The 21,562-nt window shown below is 38.0% G+C and overlaps 1 protein-coding gene across 5 annotated transcripts in view; it reads right to left on the bottom strand.

The window, feature by feature from the left end:
• RNF19A (ring finger protein 19A, RBR E3 ubiquitin protein ligase) overlaps positions 1 to 21,562 on the bottom strand; it is a 58,542-nt gene that overhangs the window by 32,244 nt on the left and 4,736 nt on the right. Inside the window, exon 1 of one of the 5 annotated variants that reach the window (XM_063390168.1) lies at positions 1,539 to 1,838. The exons of the other annotated variants lie outside the window; for them this stretch is intronic. The gene's annotated coding sequence lies outside the window, so the exon portion shown is untranslated. Of the gene's footprint in view, positions 1 to 1,538; positions 1,839 to 21,562 lie in introns of those variants that run through there. 5 annotated transcript variants of the gene reach the window in all.

Raw genomic sequence — 21,562 nt, 5'->3', positions numbered from 1 at the left:
ACCTCCAGTGATGTTCCTCTGCCAGCTGAGGATGCTACTGCAGTTCTTAGTGCATAGTGACACAAATAAGTGTATGCCAAGATGTAGCTGTACTACTCCACTTTGTTACTTTTAAATTCACGAATTACATCTCCATTGCCAGGCCTCACAACACAGTATTTCTGAAATACAACTCCCTCATGCTTTTGAGGAGGGATTGCAAAGCCTTTTCCCCTCCTCACCCCCTCACATTCAAACTCCCATACCCCTTCTGTGTAGGATGTTACTTTTTTTCCTCCAAAGCATCATCTTAAACAGCACTTTCTCCATAATTATAGAAACATCATTAGTTGGGCCCCTTTGTGCAACAGACTGTGACACATCATCTGTCTCCAACAATTACAGGCAGAAAATACGAAGCAAGCGTAATACAATTCCTAGAAAAGCTACCGTGCTTATTTTCTCCATTATTTAGAACAGCTAAACACTTCCTAATTATAGTCTCCAAACAAGCCTGTATTATTTCAGGTTCTGAGGTAAAACCATACTTTGTGGTTTTTAAATAGTAACACTGGTAATATGCCTTCAACTTTTCAGTACTCTTTTCAGTAAATGTTTTAAAAAACTCAACACTTTAAGTCAGATTTAAAAGCTTCCTAGACCACAGAAATATCAGATTTGGTAAACTGAATTAGGTCAGAGGATGCTGCCTCTAGCCATGAGTACCTGTTAGCCCAGACCTGAGATCCAGCCCTCAAGTGTCGAGATTTCTTTCTTTAAAAAGCAGCGCAAACAATTTGCAAACACAAAAGCTTCTTATTTTTAAAATCAGCTGCAACTCTACAGCTTGACTCTGAATCTTGTCACAGTGTTATCCACAGTTCTGCTCTGATGGCCTTAAATATACCTTTACTGAGCTGTCTGCATCCATATAAATTTTAGATGAAACAAGTACCTTAAACTGAATGTAACACAGGCTTTCGTATTTATTTTCAAGTCACTGATATTTGTTTAATCAGCAATAACAAAAGTCAAACCTCTGTTCATCTTAAATCTAAAATACTAGTTTCTCTGGTGGCTCATAAATTCAGTGTCTTCAAGTCCTTGCTTTCTTTGTACTTGCAAGTTAACCATTAAGAATTTCAAATTGTAGTAGATTTAATTACTGATTTACTTTCTTTTTGCTTATCTAAACCTAGTGTTAACACTGTAGGGGGATGGGGGGAGGTCCTTGAGAAATAGATTTAGTTTGCCTCTAAAAAATATCTTCACTTGAAACACCAGCAAAGAACTGTTACCGTAATCGCAGTTTAAAGAGCTAAAAGCAATATCCTGCCAGCCAACAGTGCCAGGCACAAATATTTACAGAATAATCTGAAATGCCTGTAATAAAGAAATGGGACAAAACACAGCTTATCAAGTACATTTTCTACCCACAAAAGACATCCAGCGAGCAGCAAGCCCCTCGGATGAGGCGCGGTGACAGCCCAAGCCCGTTCCCATTGCAGCGTGCCCTTACTGCAGAGCAGAGCGCTGAATGTGCCAAAGCGAAACCTCACCCCGGCTCCGCTGACGTCAGAGCTCTCCTGCCAGCAGACGCTGTAGAAATAGTTACATGAAGTCTCCATTGTGCCGGGTAACTCAGAGCGTGCATTCCTGCATCGCAAAACCAACGCAAAAGAGCAGGAAGAGGGGGAGGACAAATTCAATCTTTCAGCCCCAGATTACAGCTGCATCTGGCACGGTCCGTCCATGTGACTGGCTCGCTCTGCGGGCTTCAGGTGAATTCTCTGTGGAGCAGAGGCAGAAGGGACGAGGCAGTGCGGGGAGGCCCGCAGGGGTCATGGGCGGCCCTGCCCGGTGCGCGCCTCCCGGCCGGGCTGGCACAGGGCGGCGGCCCCGGCACACCTCGTCCCTTCGGGCCGCTCCGCCCGAGCCACACAACGAGGGCACACGGCAGTGCGTCTGCCCTCTTCTCCACCTTCCAAAAACAAACCAGATGCCTCAAGAAAGAAACATTTGAATTATTCTAGAAGCAGAAACCAGAGCCAAAGCCAACAGTTTGTACACTCGGCGGATTGCTGAAATTGCCTGCAGACACTGATCCACGGTGGTGGCTTAATACCTCACACTGGCTGCCTGGGAAAGGAACAATACTAAAAATATACCTAAAAATAACTCAGAAGTCTCCCCTATTCACTTGTTCTTTTTTTTGACAGTGACCAGGGCTCACCTTTGCACCAATCCAACACCAGTAACACTCTGAATTTTACTCAGAAACGTAGCATTCACGCTCAGCAAGCTACATAAAAACATGAAGGCACATTCACAAGTGTGATGGCTCATGTCACAGATCCTCACACACGAGTCTGTAAGCAAAATGACCTTGCCATCATCGTCATGCCTTACTCTCAGCTACCCCATACATTTATAATATAAGGTTCCTCACTTTAGTCAGAGGTTCTACGTTACATCCAGCAAGCACCAGATGAAACAGAAGAACCCTCACTGAGGACAGCATTCTGAAACAGATTTATAACATGGACTTTATAAACCTGCACTGAACACTCAAAGATAATGACACTCAGCTTCCACGGCTCCTGACATCAGTCAGTTAAAGAAAACCATCTTGGGGAGAAAACTGAGCATCTGACAGAGATACCAGACAATCCAGAGATGATGGTGACATTTAAACAAAAACCAAATACAAAGAGCTTCGAGTCTGATATTCACAAAGGGCCACATCTGTCTCTAGATAACCTGGTGACACTATCAAACATTACTGAGTTAACTGTAGCTTACCATCCTGTTTCAGCTCAGTGCACCGTGATCTGGACAAACCTGTATTTGTATTTGCTATCTCACAGCAAGACCATATCAGTGTAAAATACCTGGACATGAGGCCAGCTGCTCTTTAGAAAATCTGGATATCACAGTTTTCTTCCCCTCAATTGTACGGATTATTACACAGGTATAAATCCTAAACTCTAGTCTGAACCTAGATTGTTCTTTTGGCCACTGAAACAAATTTTAAAAATGTGGTATGTTTCCTCAGGGTGGGTGGGGACGAAGAAACAGCCAGAATAAACAAACTCTGAAAGTATTAAGGATTTCAGAATGAAGCATTACCACCAGCTCTATCCTTCAGGCAGCACAGAAGTGCCGACAGCAAACGTGAAACAAATCTGTGCAAGAGGTTTGTTTTTCTGCAAGTCTGTGTTATAATGCAGGGTGAAACTTCAACAGAATGAATAAATATTCTTGGTGATTGCTTCATATTCAGTCTGAAATGTACTTCTCTAGCCTTGTTACATTGCAACGTGTGTGTGGTTTCATTGCTACAGCTAGCATGAGACAAAAATTAATCATACGCTGTGCCAGAACAGAGAATAAAACAAGTGCAATCACTGTTACTGAGGAATGAAAGTCCCCTACAAAAATGTTGGTTGCACATCTGTTTCCACTGTAGGATTAACTTTTTCAGTGACTTTATCTAAGAAATAAGGCATATAAAATGTCAAAAGAGTTCTAGTGGTCTACGAGTGAGACATTTTACTCAGATGATTTTGATATAGGTAAGGTGACAAAACAGGAACTTTAATGATTTAATAGTTATTTAGAAGCTTCAAATTTATGACTGAAAACAGTAGATAGTAACAAATTCTATTCTGAAAAAAAAGCAGTCTCTTTAATGTTTCTGGTATATTATCTGTTTTCAATAAGGGGATCTTACTCTATTTTCTAAACAATTACTCAACATTGCACTAAAAAAAAAAATCTGTAACAGACAAGTTATTCAGAAATTAATTCTGAAGTTCTTTTAGTTGTTCCTTCGTTCACTTCTTTCACGCTCACATCTTTTAGGTTTATGAACAAAGGTATTTGTAACAATTCACTTTCTGTCTTTATTTCTGATTTGCAATCCCACTGTTCACCACTCATCCTCAAATAATTCCAGGGACAGAAAATTATCAAATACCATATGAACGAACATAAATGATTCCTCACTCTCTTCAAGCTGTGTGCAACTACAGAAGTACTCTGCTGCAGTTTTAGCCAGCCTTGTTAAAGAACCCTCCTCTGAAGAGCAAATCTGGTGTCACTTTGCAGCTATCACAGTGGTACAACCGTGAGGGTCGTGGGATGGAACTTCAGGAAGCTGAAAGGCCAAGGCACATTTAAAAGGGTTCAAACGTCAGTACAGGTAGAGATTATGAATGATAAATGCAAATAAACTAGAAGAGCAATCTGCCAGGTCAATTCACATGGCACAACGCTATGTCCAAAAAGGGATTGTTACAGCTCACAAGACTTACATTCTTTACTTATACTAACAAGCCTTAACCTAAAATTAAATATATGCTGAGTGCAGTCTATTTAAATACCTGCTTGTCAGGCTGTCTGTTCCTTTCTGGGAAGGTAACAGCTACACTAAAATACATACTGGTTTTTTTTTAAATTTCAGTTTTGATATAACTGGGGTTGTTTATATCTGCCCACACTTCCCCATTAGAGAAGTTACAGCACCTTCAGCTGCATCTGCGGCTTTTCAATGGAAGAGCAAAGCACTAATAAAAGTTAACAGGCTTCCCTGTCTTGGTACAATCCCTCCTCTTTCTCTCCAGATGTCCAGTCACATAGTAACCTGAGAAGCCATAATCCCAGAAGACTGTTCTGCTGAGACAGCAGGGGAGGGAAGAAAACTGACAAAGAGAAAAGAAATATGGAATGTGTGAAGTGAAAATTAACCTACTACAAAAGGAACAATTCTATATAATTGACACATAGATGCAGTATTGTTTGTTCACCAATCTGACCTCACCAATATGGTGTACATATTACTGAGAGAAGAGAAAGAGTGTGAGGATGTGACACAAATTGTTCTCAGGACAGTAAGAAAAAAACCCACAAATATCTTGAAATTGCCCTCTCCTTATTAGGTACTCACTGGCCTTCAGTAATTGTTTTAGTGACATCTACTCCTTCCTTAAGTTTGGCCTGATAACAAAGAAGGAAATTAATATAGAAGTTTGGATCATGTCTATGTTTCAGCATTTCTGACAACTCTGGTTTCTACTTTGACTTTCTTCCTTACTAAAAACACTTTTTCTAATCCTTTCATGTTTGTCTACAATATCAAGATCCACCCAAAAACTGAGCTACCAAGTCTTTTTCTAGCAATGAAGACAATAAAACCGCTGTATTAAATAACTTTTTCATATAGAACCGTTTCCTATAGTGTACTCAATTATAGTACATCAAAGTTCTACACAGCCATGCCGTATCTGGCAAAAACAAGTGAAAGCAACTGTCATCACACCACAGCTAATGTGATTAGAGATGACAAAATCTTACCCTCCTTCTGGCCCCCAGAAAATCCTTTCCCCAACAAATAAATTATCTGCTTGTGACATACAGTATTATCAAATACTCTTCAGGTTACAGAGACACACAAAGCTACACCAAGAACTACGAGGACACTTAATGTTGCACACTTGAGTGCTCAAAATCTAAGGATTCCAGAGAGCAAGCTGTCCATAAAAACTAAATGCAGCAGCCCCCATCCATCCAGACAGTGTAGCTGGTGCACTGGAAGGCAATGCAAATTTTGGTCCAGTTTCAGCACCTATGATGGCTGCCTGTGATATCTGATCCTTGTCACCATTTCCAGGGACATCAGGACATCTCTTCCCCTGTCCACAACAAAGATCCAACTACCAGGACAGGCAGATACAGATTAAGCGGGGCCAGTTGCTTCCCACCCAAGAATGGTGAGCACAGCGTCAGGTAGGTGAGCTGCAGTAAGAGAAGCTGGAAGCCTCTGCTGGATGCCACTCAGTGCTCCAGCAGTCATTTCCAGGCCTTGGGGAGATCCTAAAGGCTGTATCCAGCTTCTGAACTTCCTGTAGAATCACACAGACATACTGATTTTTCTGGAGTGGCCTCATTCCAGCAACAGCTTTTTCTCATTTCCATACTAAATGAGGCTTCATATCTACACGTTGTATATTTTTTGCTTTATAACATTATACAACACTGAATTCACAAATACCACACAAATCCTTATGATATTTTTACCAGACTAAAGGCTTCAAAATCATTAGCAAATCAATCTTCAAAGCAGTCCTGTGAAACCTTCATAGAAATTCTGCAATGGAAGATTATTTTCCAAATATTCAAAATGGGAAACAGACACCAAAACTAATGCTGTCATCTGAAATGAGATGATGATATTGTGGTCTGCCAGAGTTCTAAGGCTGCCTTGCACCAATATAGGTTATAGCCTAGGTTCAAAACTTAGGCTGAGCACTGACAGCACTGACCTGCTGATCAACACCCGAAAGTCTGAAGATGGTCATATAGGAAAACACCAAATTATTCTGTAAGGGCCTTGCCCAACACTACAAACACTCTACAAATGAGGTGTCACAAACTCCTTGTTCTGGCCTTCCCTTAAGTTTTATATCCCAGTGCACTCCAAACAATGTGGCTGTTGCCTAATGATTTTAATACCAATAGTATTTTTTCTGTTGTCAGAGCATGAGAATGTTCTCTTACACAAATTTTCTGCAATTTAATGATTTGCAGACATCAAGTGACAAGACTTAGCTAACATCAACTAGAATTAGTTTCTCTTTGAAACTTCTATCCCCGTGGCAGATTTGATTAATACTGGCCAATGAGTTTCTAAAGAGGACAACAAACCTAGAAGAAAGCTTTCTCTCAAGGACACTGCAGTCTGCTAGAGCATGTTTTGAACAGGGGTTGTGGAATACATCTCAAGGGAGGAACTCTGAAATAAACCACGCTCCTGCAACAGCAGACACAGGTGGTAGCTGAGAGGGCTGTGCATGGCAAAACTTCATTTAATCCTTTCCATCCTTCCTCCCCAGATGTTGGTCAATAATTAGCAAGGGTTAAGGATCTGTGAACAGTCTCTTCTTTCCTAATTTTTTTTTGCAGGTGCTCTAGTTTGAGAGCAAAAATTTGAAATAGGGAAAGCTGTTATAAAAAGAGAGATTTAGTTTATAACCAGCTGTTTCAGTCTACATCACCTTCAGTTCCTTCATGCAAATTTTTCCTCCTGCTCTTCCTTCACTTCTCTCTTTTCCTTCTACCCCTTCTGTTGCCTCTACCCATCACATTTTCCTATACCTCCTTTGAACCGAAGGTAGACAGCTCCCACTTTGTCTCAAGCCTCTCATTCTGACAGAGAATCAGGAGCAGAAGGAAGCATTTCCCCTTCTCACTTGGGTCTCTCATCATTGACTTGATGCCCAGCAGCCATGACACAAAATTTAAGTACCTCACCACTTGCTACAATGGCTGAAAAAATGTGGCTGTAGGTGAAATGTTCAGAATTTTGCTGTCACAGCAATCAGTCTTTAAATAAAATGCTCAAAATCACTTTCTAAAAATTTGCTATTCCTTGCAAATTTTTACAGAGATAGAATAAAGATGGAGCAAGGCTTCTCTAAGAAAATAAAAGCAAAAGAAAATGAAAAACCCCCCCAACCTCTGATCCAAAACACAGACATAACATTCTCAAAGCAGTTGCACTGCACTGTATTTTTAAACATTAAGAAATTTTTCCTCTGCATTCTCAGAAACAATATTTGCTGGGATTTTTTTTTGCTTTAGACCAACTACATTTTGAATGAAATATAACCAAGAACCTGAATGCCTGGCTTCATAATATGAGGTATTAATCTTACTATCTTAGATACTGTCAGTTCTAAGTATTGTATACACAGTTGTATACACAATACTTGTAGCTCCTAATGAACTCCTAAAAAGAGGAATTCTTTGATGTTTACTTGAGGCAGTAGCCCCATTCCAAATGAACACCTACCAAGACCATTTCCATTATAATATACACTTATAGCACATGTGTAAGTGCATTTTTTTATATCTAGTATAAAACAAAACATGAAGAGATAGAATGCATCACTCATTTTACAGACACATTTGAAGCAGCCAGACAGTGTGACTTGCCAAACCCTCACAGAGACAACACAAAGAACAGCTGAGGATGGACAGAGGAGAACATGTCCTACAGCCAGACTGGGGTGGCAGCAGTGATCACCCTCCTCTGAGCTGCTGAGAATTAAGTTACAATAACTCCACCACTTGTTCTTGTTTGCTTGTACTCTAATATATGGAGCACACCGGCCCACTCATCATCATGGGCTGTCCTTTAAAACCTTTAAAAATCCCACCACCATTTGGAGCAGAAATAAAGCATGTTTTTTACTCCTTCATATGTAACTCCATCATCTGTCCCAAATATCCACAGACTATGTCAGTAAAAACGACTGTTTCTCCCTTTTATCTCCTGCTCATTTTACACTACAATATCCTCCACAGGACTGACATCACTGGAAAAAGACTCCTTACATTTTCTTTTGTTCAGCAAGATATATGGTCTGTAATGGTAGCCTGCAGGTATTTAATACCATTCAACAGTACACCTTTCTCATCCTTGAAGGAAAGACACACATCTAGAAGGAAAGACAAACACTTGATAAAAAATTGACAAAAACAATTTCAAAGAATTTAATGTACTGACTGTAAATTATAACAGAAAAGTGTTTATACCTTTAGAAGGAAAGGTCATGATAAAATGATTTTAAAAGTTGGAGGCCTTGGGTTGTTTCTCCCAAGTGAAGCAATCTTCCCTAACCAAGAAATAAATATGTAAAAGGCCAAGCCAGCTATATTACCACTCAAACTAATTCAGAAACATAAGTTCTAAAAGTATTTCAATAACATACTGCTGTAATTTCCGATTTTGTTTTTAAAAAGCTATTTAAGCAAGTACTTAATTTGATTATGTTTTGTAAAAGAAACTTCAAACTTCCAACTGTCTACTAACTCGCAAATTTGCAAATTACACCATAAACTACAACATCATGCTAAAAAGCCCTGTTGGAAGTGCTTAGGCACTCCATTGAAAGTGAGGGGATGTAGTTTTTGTCTAAGATATTCTTTCAACACACCCTTAAAGGCCAATCTATATTTTACTTGAATATAAATCATACAAGAAGGTATTAAAATGTTACAATTTTAATACATTTCAAGATATCACTAGCCATGAGAAAACACATGTTGTTATTCAAATAAATCAATATTCCTGGCTACCCTCCAAGTTCACCAGAATGTGACAAGTCACTCCCAATTTCATGAGTTCAGGATCCTGTCTGCAGCCTGTGTAAGACTCCATTGTGCCAATGACAGGTGCAACAAATTTACTGCTAGTCCCAGGCCCTAAAGATGAACTTTTACTTGTCAGAGCGGTTTCAGATTCAAAAAGTACATTTATCTCTCAACCAGTATGTTCTAGAACGTTCTATACTGCCGTCCATGTAAGTACCAAGTCACTCTCTCAGCACTGTGAATATCCATGAAAATCTATGGCAATGAGCCCAACAGGCTAATGAAACCCAGCTCAAAAAACTGCTCCTTCAAAAATCAGTATTTAATTTGCTACTAATCCAACTGAATATACTCTTGTTCTCACACTATAATATGACGACAGAAGTTCTAACTTACCCTCATCTTTCTCATAGCAGAACTGAATTTCCACCTAGAAAGCTGTGAAGCCTTGGAACAGCAGTGTTAGCCAGGGAAGCAAGTGCATGACCAGAGGCTGACAGAGGGAAGTGCTGCATAAATCTCTGCATCATTTACAGCCACCTGTAATACAGTGAACTACATATTTTCTAGATTTAAGAACAGTTAGAGAATACTTGTTTCTCCTTTTCTCAGTAGTTAGCAGATAAACAGGAAATGAATCAGGCTGAAATAATAAATTTTGAGAAGAAACACCATGAAATTTTTTGATCTTATATAAAACTTCTTTTTTTTCAGTGACAGGAACTTAATCAGAAAAATTGATCTAAAAATCATAGTTTTAACACAGTAGAGTAACTGTGGATTGTTCAGTAAAGGAAAACAGATTAGGGTCTTCTTTTTCTTTATATTATGTCATATCACAGGTGTCTTTCTGATGCATCATGATCCATATACAAGTTCACTGACTGATGGAACACCAGCTAAGATAAGAAAGATGGGAGGCTGCCAAACAAGCATCAGTGCCAAATTGCAGTGAACCTTTCATTTTCTTTCCAGCTTTGCCACACAAGAGGCTTTATTTCCAACAACTCTGGGCCTCCATTTTACAGATATGTTGTTGATAATGCATTTACATTTCACTAGGACTTCCTTCAATGAACTGTGAGAAGTAACATACAATGACACCAACAAGCTCTGAAATCACTTTCCCACGCAAGTGCAAAATCCTGTCATCTTTGAGCACCATTTCTTCTGGTCTGCCCCATCTGTTATTTAAGAGGAGTGAAAAATAATCATGTCAAAAAAAAAAAAAAAAAAAAAAAAAAAAAAAAAAAAAAAAAAAAAAAAGCTAGCTATTCAAGAGAAAGTGTTTCCACAAAAAATTAAAATGGCACTGAATAGCCAGATTATTTTGATTAATGATCTCACATGACATGTTTCATTGCATATACAAAAGAACAACAGAACCAGACTATAACCCTCATTACAGACCACACAAATCCCTTGAATTTCAACTTTGCACCCAAATATTCTCCCCACCCCCAGCCCCTCTAATCAAAACTAATCTATGGGAGAAATAAATTAACAAAATCAAATCCTAAGCAGGCACATTTTTTGTCTTAATAAGAATTTTTATGGCGAATTGACAGCACATTTTTTTTCTCATTTGTGAAACATTATTAAAGGTGGGATAGAATCACCCTGGAGCATGCTGGACGTCTTTTAGCTGACACTGATTTAATCCCAGGCTGCCAAGTTTTCACTAGCCACCCAGAGGGTTCAGAAAGGAACTTGTCTCTCCAAACCAACATATAATTTATGTCCTTACCAAGTCTGGCCTGAGGAAGGAACTTGGATTCATTTTAAAAGTGGAGGGGCAATTTGAATTCCTGTCAATCACTGTATCAGCTACTTAAAAAAAAGGAATACAGCAGGAGCATTCTGATCCTCTGCATATTGCTAAACTTTGTTTTTCCTCTACGGAACAGGGTGAAATAACTCCCTCCTATTTCCACATTCCCTTCTCATATATAACATCTAGAATAGTCCACACTTTTAATCAAATTAAATGGATTTTTAAAAATCTAATATTGTAACACAAATCCAGTTATTCAAAATAATTATTTTTATTTCAAATCTTATTTTCCTCATTATTTTAAATGCCTCAGAAGCATAGTAATGAGCTATAGAATATTATTGTGTCTGCAATCACAATTGGCAAGAAACTGGTACCTTGAATTTCAGATATTCCAGTAACTCAAAATCTGCCTTTTAAAAAGAGTATTAGCATACAATTTTTGCTGAGGAACGAGCTAGTTAAAAGTGTTAAACCACACCGATAACCTTGAAATTAAAATTTTATGGCCATATAAATGTGCATTAGTATCTCAGTTTTCCAACAAATGTGGGTTTATTTTTTATCTTTCCCAAAATACCAAATACATGATGGAATTTTAATATACTATATTAAAATGTAAGTGTACTAGTTTATTCTAACCAATAAACAAGCTTTTAAATAAAAGCTTCCTTAAAAAAGAATTAAAATAACTTTATTCTCATGAATCAAAGCACAATCTCATCTAGCTGTGACGGAGAGTTTTATGCCAAATTATTTCACAATTTTTGATACAAATATTTAGTATTATGCCCTGAATAAAGGTAAGAGGAAGCCTAATTCTTCAGCCTAATTCAGCTCAATTACTGAGCCAGGGAGAACATTAAGTTTATAAACCATAGTGCTTGTATTTGTGTGTAATTCACACCTGGTCTGGCTTGTCAACAAGAATAAAGTATTTCACCAATCATGGACTTGATAAATGTTTCTCCAAAGCTACCAAAAAGCTGCTGTGAAACAGAACTAGTAAAAATCGTGGAAATTACAAGATATTGCTGAAAGCACTTCACTACAGAATGTAATAGTAAAGGAAGAAACTTTAATAAAAAGTTTTGGTAACAGACCAAAGCAAACAAAAAGCATCACTATATGCTTTTAAAATGCTAACCACACACTTACACAGACACAGCAAGAATATTAAACACATGGCCATCCCAAGAGAATGCAGGGAAGCAGTCCTCACAGGTCAGATCTGCAGAAGGAATGAACTGGCAGTGAAACCTAAACATGACAGAATCTCAGAAGCATTCAATACTGTGGCTGTAGGAAGAAAAACTAAAATGGGCATCCAATAATTTTGCGTATTTGTGTGCATGTATCAGTTTCTTTGAAAATCAAGTATCTGCAGATATCCTAATTAAGCAACCCTTGACAGTAAGCACTATTCTATTTTAACTGTACTCCTTAAGTAATGTTCTGGTTAAGCAAAGCATGAGATAGATGCTACCTAGTCTGTTTTTGGGATACTGCAGGAAAGGAGTCACTGAAGAAGAAAAGACACTGCCCTGCAATACCACTTAAAAAAACAACAAAAAACAAACCTATCTGTATTGCCAGCTCATCTCCATGGAAAACTCTTCTTTTTACACCATTACAATAAAGATATGCAAAATTAGATTAAGTCCAGTAAACCTTTTCCAATACAAATTCACAGAACCAGTTACGTTGGAAAAGAAACCCAAAATCATTGAGTCCAAGTGTTAACCTAACACTACTAAGTCCACCACTAAACCATGTCCCTAATATAATCTAATCTGAGGTGTTTGACAGTAACAATTCTTTTGTAATGAAAAACTCAAGATGAAAATCCTTTCAGATTTATACATATGAACAAAAATGTGAGATGGGAAGGTATGTTAGTTTTTTATTTATTTAAAAAAGGAAAGTAAAATTGTTTCACTTTTGAAAGAAGTACTTTGAAGTCACGAGCTTCACTGTTTACTTGAAACCATTTATTTCCTCCTACAGTTCCAAAGAAAACTGTTACACAAATACATTACAGGAAGCAGGTGTATCATTTCATTGAAATGCTATTTAAACTTCTGAAAAACAAACTTTATGTCAGGCCAGGAGATCTTTCAAGCATTTCCTTATGTTACCTGCTAGAACATATAATTTAATATTTATCTTGCTACTTTATTAAAAGGAAGCAACCACAGGGTGTTATTTCACAGTACTAGGAAACTATGCATGCTCTGTGGCCCTAAGCACAAAATAAAATGATCACAGAGACAAAAAACCACCAATGTCACTTCAAGCTGTAAATATATGAAGAAAATCCTTAGCATTACCAAAATAATGTAGTAAAATACCTAGGGTCATGACAGTTAAAACAAACAAACAACACAGCCCCCCTTTAAGCTAGATTGTATAACTCCATGAGGTACTACATCACTTGTTTTCAATGTGGCCTCAGTTTTAGTTCAAACATACTTCTTGTTTTATGAATCATTTATCACTGAAGTTACAGTAACATCTGGACTTGTTTAAGACTAATTAAGCTAAATATAACTTTAAGAAATGTATTTCAGCAGGAAAAAATACATTTATGAAATTATATTAATGTGGAATTAGGCAGCTTGCAGTTAATATTTCTTCCAACAATGCACAAAGCAACTCAGTGTGGACAGAGACACGGCAGAGCTACATGAATGTAGGTAGACAGATATGTAGATATGGATGCATTCTGAAATATGAACATATTTAAATATTAAAGAGAATACAACTCTTCCAATGAGAATACAACTTTTCCAATGTACAGAGCAAGAGGCTCTGGTATAGAGAGATTTTATGCTCAGTAAGCTTCACTATGTATTTTCAGCATCCTACAGAAGCAGATGCCACTGAATTCGCTTCAGAGGGCTAAATTAGTATAAGCAGTGGCCCATGCTAACTCTTGTTGCAGGTTAACCCACCCTGAAGCACAAACTCAGAACAGGACCACCTTTCATTCCTCAGAGCAAGGTCAGGTATTCGGTTTAAAGCGCCTGTAATAGAGTTTTAAGCTAAATCTTTGGATCTGAATAGGAGCAGAGACACTCATTGCATTATATGAATGCCTGTAAGTTAGTAAATTCCAAGAAAAAGGCATTCATAAATAGAAAGTGGTAATGAATATAACATTTTAAACCACTGTGGCTATTTGCTAAATTAACCATGTCCTTCTGCTAGCAGCCAAGTTTCCAAACTAGCTTGTACACTATTCTGTGGGACTAACTTGCAAAAGGCAATCATTTACCAGAACTCACTCTACAGATGCTGGATACCAGCAGCACACAAAAGAGTACAGCAGTCCTACAAAAAGCAGCAGCAGGCTTTTAAGGCAAGGATGGATATAGCATCTCATGGTTAAACAGCAGATGTTATGGGGGAGGAGAATGTAAGCGCACAGTCAGATTAAGTCCAATTGGAAAAATATAACCATGCTACTGAAAACAGAAAATAAAGTAGTAAGTTAAATGCATTGTGACTCACTTTATTTTTATAGTTTAGCAAGTAATTTACTTCAAAAGACAGTATTTTCTTGTTAAAAGAAAGGCTAGTTATTATTATGACTGCCTGACACTTCCCACTCTAACATCCTATTTTCCAACCTGCTTAGAATCTTCTCAAGCAAACTGGGCTGAAAGTTATACACTAGAATCTTCTTCAGAACTCTTATTTCAACCAAAGTACTTAGGCAATAACCAAAAAAAACCCCACCACAGCTCAAAAAACCCACAGCAATCTAATGGAGAAAATTATCCTAGAAGAGAAAATAAATCAAAAACTTGCAGTATTTTCTCTGGAAATGTTTAGCACTAGCACACTTTGGAATTCTGGAATTTGAATTCTGGCCTGTGTAACTTGGATGTACATTTTATCACCCTTCCAGCAATGTGAATATATCCATGCTTGCAAGTTTTCGGGAATGTGAGAAAAAATACCCAGTCTTCAGCAAAGAGCATAAATTTTATCTGCCAGTATTGCTACTACACTTGATCCAGTCTGGAACTGAATAGACTCTTCCTTTCGCTTCCAGGTGAACAATATGCCTCAATCAAAGTACCAGAAAATAAAGGTAGGAAACTGTCTTACTATTTCCAACATCCAACTAATAAGTGACAGCAATGCTGAAGAAACTTCAACCTAATGTGGAGGGGGTGGGATTTCAACCTAAACCACGCTGCAATTCTAACAATATTCAAAGTGGTGGCTGACAGAAAGGCAGCTGAAACCTGCACTGAAACTGAATGGTTGAACAGTAACTCCATCAGAGCATCCTAAAGAGAAAAATATAAGAAAAAAATGGGGACTGCAGAGTGAGGAAACCAACAGTTGTTGTTTGGGGAAGTAATCTGTGAACTTTAGCACAAGTAGTAAGATATATGAGAGATAGAATGGACTGGATGATCACAAACACTAGAGGAAAATAAGCCATCAAAGGCAAGAAAGATCCTACAGAGTAGCTGAACAGGAAACTGAGAGGGAAAGCCTCTCGAAGTCACAGGAGAGAAAAAGTAAAGACTTCACATTAGGTACTGAAAAGGATGTGATTTTAGATCAGCTAAGGTATCACCCTAACAAAAATCTCAACTGGCTAAATATGAACAGGATTTGCATAAAGCACTGTTAATGATGCAGAAAGTAGAAGTTACGTTGCTGGTGACAAAAAAAGCAGCAAAAGCAGCTTGTACTGTCAAGGCAAGCCTTCCTCTATTGCTCATCCTCTACAGTCCAAAGACAGCCATAAAACACTACAAAAGCACATGGATCATACTGTCTCAGGCCAATCCCCATAAAGCATGACACAGTATTATTAGATACTACTAGCTCAAATAGCAGCAGTCTGCCTAGTGGGTAGCTTCCATACCTCCTGATATGACTGCAGTTATTATTTTTAGTGGATAGAAAACAACACACAAACTACATTAGAAATAATTCTCTTTACTTGATGAAGTTGCATTTGAAAATGATTGCTGAAGTATGTTATAACAGTTTAACTGCATAGCTTTTATGCCTCTCCCCACCTCCCAAATAATATCTTTGCCTGGTACACACTTATCAGGTCACTGGTCAGGATTTTGTGCCTCCTTACTCACTGTGCCCCCCATAAAAATAAATAAATAAACAAATGAATAACTACTGCATAATGCTACATTGAAAGCAGAAACTGATTGTCTCATAAGTCATTGCAGAGCACCAGTATGTTAATATTGCTGAAACAGTCAAAACCATACTCATTCCACTGAAGTAGCATGGATTTTTATCCCTGTTAACAGACACAATATTAGGACATGATTAAGGATTAATTTATTTATCACCTCAGGCACCTGACCTGAGATAGCCTAAATGAAACTAAGTACTTGGCTACATTACACAGTAAATATGTTCAAAGACACCTGCAGTATTAATAGTGTACACACATCCCCACCCCCACCAAACACAGCCAAGACTCAGATGCCTATTTCAGACACGACAAAAACCTTTCCCTGCTCCTTTGCATTATATCTCTTATTCTATGGAAATAACTGCCCTAGACATTAGATTTGTTTCTGGCCAAAGTAGATGGACGGCCCAGTAGAGAGAGTGACTATATTCTGAAGAATGCTTCTGCAGGGGGAAAAAGAAACAAAAAAACACAGCTATATAATTAAGAACAGTAACTTAATAAAGGTAGGCACAAATGATAATCCAGCTATGGTTGCTTCTTCAGCTTTAATTCTAGCCTTTCTTAATATTTGAGAATTTTACCTGAAACCTTAAAATTACAATTGATTGCATGCAGTGGCAGAATCAGGTTCACTTTTCATTTACATGTGCAATCCTTCATATTTCAAAGCCTGGGCAAACCAGTCATGTAATTGCTGCAGAAGCCATACCTTGCCCTTTCTAGTATTTCTAGTGCACTCATTATCATGGTTTCTGAGAAAGAGTTAAGCTACCAGCATCCTAAAGCTATTTTCACCATCTTTACAATAGACAGAGTTCTTGCATTCTATACACAATGAAAACCTGAGCCATTCTTCACCTACAGAATGCACTGTTTTGCAAAATGCACATTAGGTAAGTTAAAATTACTGCAAGTAGGTACTGACTTCAATAACACATAACCAAAGCCATACTCAGTCAACTGTTTTTATGACCTGACATTCGTGATAATGAAGTTAAATCTAATAAACTGCCTTTTTTGAAGGAAAATCAGATCACCAAAACAAGATTTCATCCCCTAATAGTCCAAAATCACCCATATCCAGGTACTAATCTATAGTAACACTGTACAAAGCACCCTATTTCTGGGATGAACTTTAAAGGTGAATAGTTCTAACTTCAAAAGGAATGTATTTTACAGAGAGCTTCACTACCCACACTGTGGTTTTACAAATAAAAGCATCAATCTACCCAAGGCTTCCATGAAGTGTTGCATTTCTGTTCACTGTACTACCAACTGGAAGATCCTTCCTTTCAGGATTCTAATTTATTCTCTCACTGAATGATTTTTAGCACAATAAAACTACTAATCTGAATACTTAGAGGTGAATTTTTACCACTTCATGAGAAATACCAACCATATCAGGTATTCTTTATTACCAATATTTATTATTTTCATTTTTATCCACCAGAGAGAAACAAAAGCAAACTTACAGATAGTTTAAGAGAATCCATCCCACAAAGGCAGCATATTGTGGCTTTACACTAATTGTGCATATTCAATTTTCCATAAAGTGACTTTAAAAAGCATACAGTGCAAAGATCCCCACAGCTTGTGAAAGATAATTTAGATTGCAACTGTGACTTACATATTATTTGTCACCCTTAAAACAGCAAGGTAATATTGTATGACCTTTGAGATAAGAAAAAGGATATGACTGTATACCCCTAATTAAAAACCAGCAATATCTCACACCTCAGAAACAAAACAGAAAAAAGGAACAATGAAAACAAAACCATGTCACTGTTTTGACATATTTTACTCAATCAACAGTTCTTGGTCTAGATCCAGCCAAGATATTATGCTGATTAGGACAGGGTGTAGGAGGTAGCAAGAAACTGTTTTCACTGCTTACTGTTTTAAAGAAAAAGCTGTAGCATTGCTGGGCAGGACTAAACAGGATGCTTCTATTTCTTAACCCATTCCCCAGTAAAACACCTCCTGCAAAGCCTAAACTTATCTTTTGCTGTTGAATTAATGTGGCACATCATATACCTTATCTACTAACTAAATTAAACACTGAAAACAGGGAAGTTTCTTCTTCCTTTCCCGGACATGCAGGCAGCATGTAATCCTAGTAATCTAAATTCCTGCAAAGCAGGATATTTCTCTTTGTTTATCCTTCTTCTCTTTTCATGAGTTAGTTAATCCATTACCTAATTTATCTTGGAATCATCTTTAATTGTTAATAATGGAAAGACTCAGGACTCCTGTGCTGAGTTTACAGGCTCTCTTCTATTCTTGCCCTGGCTGAATTTCTTCTTGGTGTCAGGTCACAGAAGGCGAAGTCGACTTTTCTGCAGCTATGCACAACCACCACAAAGTCCAAACAAAGCATACTGGCACATAAAGGGAAGAAAATGCAATAGCAAATAGGAACAGGAAGGTGAAGAAAGGGAGATTAAAAAACCCCCAAACTAGTCATACAGGAACTTTAGGAGGAAAATGCTTTTGATCATTAGGTACTAAAACCTCTCAATCAAAATGCAGATGGTTTAAAACCATGGTGGTGTGAAATGAAAAGCAGCATGCACAACAGCTTTTTGGGTTTCTCCTCTATTTTGTCCCACATATAAAACTTCCAGTGACTGTAAAATCTTACACTTCAGTAAAGCAACAGCCTGGCTTCACAGACTATAAGCACTATCATTCCCTTAGCTTAAAAAGGAGCTAGAAGTTTGATACCTCCATCTCTGACCCTGAATAAAAGGGCTTCTAATACCCCAAAACGTTTTTGGCAGTATCATATAAAGGAAAGCTTAACTTCTTTTGAAAAAAGCAAAGTCAAACAAAAAGTAAGTATCAGATACAGTTTCACAGGTAAAATGAGTGAAAAGGTAGCTGCTTGTCTCAGTAAACTGAAGCAAGGTCTTCAACTCAGGGGCAAAAAAAAGGTAATTTAAAAGGCTTTATTCTGTTTACATTTGACTTAATAGTATAGTAGAACACAAAATCAGAGCACCTCCATCAGGACACACAGTGGAGAACACTTTGAATAAAGTTATTTTTCCGGTACACAATCTAAAAATAAAGTAACCTTGAACACGCTCTGCCTTGCAGACACTTCTCTTTGCATTGATCACTGTATTAGATTGCTTACTACGGAAACATGAAAGGCAGACTCAGAGCGAGATACTTCCCAATGGCTGACCAGGAGAAAATGTTTCTTGTCAGGCTTCACGTTTGCCAGTAAGATGATGTCACTGCAATCACTATTTATTCCCATCCAAATGTTCTTCCACTATCAGAAGTCTGAGGGACACCTGGAAGTTCCCTACCTAATGCATTTTGATATGGAGAAAAGACAAACAGTATGTTGCAACAACCACCCTCTGTCAGCATCATCACTTATTATATACAGTTCCTGTACAGATGTTAATTAATACTAAAACATGTACTGGGAAAGTCCTATTAGATCTTGAAACAAGGAAGAGCTGCAACACTGAATATGGGCTTGGCATATGGCCCCAATTTTCAGTCATAACAAGCCTAATGCACTCCTCAACTATCTAATTTACACAAAATAAAAGCCTCCTATTTCCTAAAGAAAGTATAAATGTTTCTTCCCAAGATTGAGTTCTGAATGACGATACTGCAGAAGATCTGCCAAAACATCCCTCCCCTTGTCCAGTGTCACAGACATACACAGTTAGTTCTGAGCACCATGTACTTTCAGCAAAGGAAACAGATGAATGACGCATTCAGGCATGGCAACACCAATAGTCCTTTCCTCTGGAATGCAACTGTTATGGTGCTAAGAAAGGCTCTGATTTGTCTAAGAGCAGTTAACAAGGTTATTTTGTATAAATACTTGAAAATAAAAACGAGGCACAGCAGCTCTAGTGCTGTGGTGCTATCATGTCCAGAACACTGGCCAGGCAGCACTGCCAAAGCCTCATACCTCAACCAAAACCCTCAGTCCCACCTGCACCTCCACTGTTCAGGAGATCCCCCGAGGTGCAAGACCACTTTGCACTCCCAAAAAGCATTTCTTGAAAATACATGCAAGGTAAATTTGTCTCACCAGAAGTCATACACAATGCACTAAACACTACAGTCAGTGGAACAGTCTGACATATTAAGCATTTTAGGATAAAAATAGAATTTGATTACTTAATGTGGTTCACAGAGTTTGGTTTCATGTGAAAAAGCTGATCATTAACCAAGAAACCTAAAAGTGGTAATTTTATTTATTTATTTATTAATATGCAGCATCAGTGAAACACGATAAGAACAAAACAACATGATTCTTACTGCATGCCATTTCCCCAGAGTTACTCCTTTTGCTGAAGCAGTTCTTCATCCACTAAATGGAACAACAGAAGAGGACAGCCAGGGGCTCCAATTTAGAGTAAGCTCTAATCTGCCTTATGGGAGCAACTAAAGGACCTATGGAAAAATGTTTGTTTAACAGTAATTTGTCTCAACTATAAATGGAAGCAGAACAGAACTGACATGGTCCCACAATGACAGTTTGTGCTGAACAATAACAGGATACTTGCATTAACAGAGCTGTGCTCTATTTAGGAAGCAAAACCAAGTGACTATACCAAACTCAATTGGTACACACATTTATTTCTGCAAGAAGCCCTTTAAAAGTCTTGCTGAAGACATCATTAGGGGATATGCTGGTCTCTAAAGAGAGGAAGTTTTAATGCCTGAGGAAACACCTGTATATATGAACTTTAAGCTCATTTCATTAGGTCATTTTGCTAAGCTGCTTTAGGTTAAAATAACTTTTATATCAGCTTTCCAGAGTGGTGCAGTATGTCTAGATGCAAAGTCAATCTTTGGAAACTCATCCTTCAAAAAGAAAAAAAAAAAAACAACAACTATTCTCATCTTGTAAATGGTAACTACAGTGTTTGGCTACACATCTAACAGGAGGCTACCAGTTACCCAGCAGGTGAGTGATTCCAACCCACAGTTTAAGAGTGGAAAAGCCTACGGTAATGTTTCCATTACAAAAAAAAAAACCCTCAAATGAAAGTACTCCTGCTTTTTCTTGTTTCATGGATAAGGCCCAAGGTATGGTTAATTCTTCTAAGAAGTATGCTACAACATAAGTGAAGCTAAAGCAAAAAAAACCCACTCAAAGCCCTTCTCACTTGCCTTAATGATGGAAGACCTAAGGGTGGTATCACAAATGACATCTCACAGCTCACCTGTGGGGCTTTTCCTCCTTCTAAAAATTCTACTTTGAAGAACTCAAAGACCATTCTAAAGCTGGCATAAGACATGCTCACACAACAGGATGAAAACTTCTTGTAGAACCTTGTAATATTCTAGTCCCACACAACATTTAATTTACGGCTCTTTCTAGATACCCACTGCATTGGTTTGGATCCTTGAGTCAGTACCTACACTAAGAGGAAAAAAACCAGAAAAATCAAGCAACCCATGCCAGAGAAAGACCAGCAACC

The sequence above is a fragment of the Prinia subflava genome, chromosome 1 (genome assembly GCF_021018805.1).
Source record: "Prinia subflava isolate CZ2003 ecotype Zambia chromosome 1, Cam_Psub_1.2, whole genome shotgun sequence".
NCBI classification, from domain to species: Eukaryota; Metazoa; Chordata; class Aves; order Passeriformes; family Cisticolidae; genus Prinia; species Prinia subflava.
Note: the sequence above shows the minus strand (reverse complement) of the source record. Positions and strands in the feature narration are given on the sequence as shown.